The sequence below is a fragment of the Lactuca saligna genome, chromosome 3 (assembly GCF_052625555.1).
Source record: "Lactuca saligna cultivar CGN05327 chromosome 3, ASM5262555v1, whole genome shotgun sequence".
NCBI classification, from domain to species: Eukaryota; Viridiplantae; Streptophyta; class Magnoliopsida; order Asterales; family Asteraceae; genus Lactuca; species Lactuca saligna.
The window spans coordinates 23211629-23214417 of record NC_136419.1 but is presented as its reverse complement, the minus strand read 5'-3'; the positions used below and the strand labels follow the sequence as shown (position 1 = coordinate 23214417).

The 2789-nt window shown below is 38.8% G+C and overlaps 1 non-coding gene across 1 annotated transcript; it reads left to right on the top strand.

Moving 5' to 3' along the window:
- The first annotated feature begins 1519 nt into the window (after positions 1 to 1519).
- Positions 1520 to 1626, top strand: LOC145037986 (small nucleolar RNA R71). The gene has a single exon (XR_013679092.1). It is a non-coding gene; the product is annotated as a small nucleolar RNA R71 (small nucleolar RNA).
- Positions 1627 to 2789: the final 1163 nt, after the last annotated feature.

Here is a 2789-nt window from a genome sequence, read left to right as displayed (position 1 = left end):
AAAGGTCTTCCAAGTATGACCGGGACTTGAGGATTCGCTTCCACGTCTAGTACTATGAAGTCCACAGGGAACACAAACTTATCAACTTTCACCAATAGATCTTCGCATATTCCCCTTGGAAATGTGACCGTTTTATTTGCCAAGTGAATTGCTATTCGAATTGGCCTTGGCTCCGGAAGATTTGATTTCTTGAAGAATGAATATATCATGAGATTAACACTTTCCCCCGAATCAGGCAATGCATGTATAGTTACTAAATTTTCGTATGGACAAGGTAATGTCAAACTTCCTGGATCACCCTTCTTCTTAGGTAATTTGTTCAACATGGCAGCTGAACATTTTTCATTTAAGACCACTTTCTTCATCTCTTCCCTCTTCTTTCTATTCATAAGAAGCTCCTTCAGGAATTTGGCATATTTAGGCATTTTTGCAACCGCCTCGATGAATGACATATTAATTTGAAGGGCCTTTATGTGTTCTAGGAACTTTTGGTAATAAACATCATGCTTTTTTTGTTTGGCTAGAGTTGGAAATCGCAATGGAAGCTGATACAGTTTAATATGAGGCTTATTTTCTGTTCAGGTGGGGGACTCGTCGAGTCCATATCTGAGACTCGACGAGTCGGATCGGGAAATTGCGATTCTTCAGTTTTTGGTTCTTCCTCTTGCACCAACTTAGGATCTTCATTATGAATAGGGGCTAGAGGAGTTATAATCTTCCCACTCGTAGTTGTCACGATGTTTATATGTGCACCTTTCGAATTGTTTTCGGTATTACTAGGAACTCCAGCCGGTCGTCTCTCATTTATTTGTAATGCAAGTTGGCCCAACTGTTTTTCAATATTGAGAATGAAAGCTTGCTGATTCTTAAGTAAGGTTGCATGGTCTTTCATCATGATTTGGTGCTCTTTCATTAAGTTTGGTTGCTCCTTAATTGTCGCATGGGTATCGTTGTGCATTTTCTCGGATGCAGCTGCAAATATTGTAAGCATATCTTCAAAGTCTGAATTCTTTTCTTGCACCAGTTCCTCTTTTTGATAAAAACCTCTTCCTTTTAGTTTATACTTTTCCTCATTAGCTTTCTTGTACTCATCATAAGGTAGCCATTCTTTCTTGGGTTTGCACCAATCATCATCATATTTATCACCGCTTGAGTAACACACTTGTACTTTCCGGTTCCCATTATCGTCAAGGTCACAGTCTTTTGTAAGGTGGGGCCCTCTACAGTTTTACATCCCACTTTTATGGCATGGATGGATTGGTCCATCTTAGTCATTCTTCTATCCATGCTTTCCAATTTTGCCATCATTGCCACCATGTCATCCGAAATAGCATTCACCATTCCTCTAGTTGAGTCATTTCTTGGCTTATGATATTCTCTAGAGTGTTTAGAGAATTCTTCAATTAGCCCTTTTATCACCGGTGGTGGCTTCTTTGTGAGTGGTCCTTGTGAATCAAGGAGCTACGTAGTGATTACATTTACTCCATCATAAAAAATGGAGACTTCTTGTTGAGTGTTTAGATCATGGTGTGGGTAGTTCCTTACTAAGCTTTTATATCTCTCCCATGCTTCAGAAAGTGACTCTCTAGCTTGTTGCTCAAAATTGGCTATGGCTTTCTTCAATTTTTCTATTTTTGAGGGAGTTCAGAATTGATCAATAAATTCTTCATGCATTTTAGCCCAAGTAGTGATGGATCCTGGAGGGAGTGATTTCAACCAATCTTTCGCGGCTCCATTAAACATGACCGGTAACATAGGAAGCAAAACAGTATCTCGGGTCACATTAGGAACATTGAAGTAGCCGACTATGTCATTGACCTCGTCTGGATGCTTGTATGCGTCTTCGTGATCCTTTCCGAAGAATGGGATTTCCTTAAGTTGGGCAAGTATGTGGCCTTTAAGTTCAAAGTTGGCAGTTTCAGGAATCGTGGGTTGCACGAGTCCTGGGCTGGTATCGTCACACATCGTTTTCATCCATTCACCCATAAGAACTTCATCGATGTTAGCCATTGTGTTAGCGTGTTCGCCTTCAAAGTCGCTTTCTTCTTCGGATTCAGAGTCGTAGTTGGTTACTTTTGGAATTGGATTTTCTTCAAAGTTTTCAAATGTGATTTCCTCGCTCTTTTGACTGCTAGACTTTCCCGTTTTCTTGCTTTTCTTCTTCCTAAAGACTGATCTAAGGTCATTGAAAGGTGATTTCCTTGACGGGTTAGCATCTTCAACAGCTTTGTCTTTGTTCTTTCAAAGAGCGGATTCCGGATCTTCGTATGGAGGAACCATATGTGTATTTGAACCTCGGGTCATGTAATTCCTGCAATCAAAACAAGAAACACGCGTAAAAAGAACAAAAATTAAATCAAAACGAAATTAGAAATCTGCCTTGGACTCACCGAGTACCTACAAGTAGACTTGACGAGTTCGACGGTAAACAGAAAAAAATATAACAAAATCCTAAAAACAGAAAAACTTAATAATTAAACCTATTAACTAGATTACTAACGCAGTAACTTTGTGCAAGATAAATCTCATACAAAGGATCGATAACACTAGCAATTAGAATTAAAATTTGAACAGTTCCCCGACAACGGCGCCAAAAACATGATGTGTATATAAATGCACTAGTTTTAGTCCTACTTTTAAGATATAATTTAGACACACAAAGGAAGTGGACCTGTCAATTGGTGGTATAGTTGGATAAGCAGGGTATTGAACACAGGGAACAATAATTAAACTAATGACTAGAATTAACTAAAACAAGTAATAAAAGTAAAAGGTTTTCTCTAGTTTTG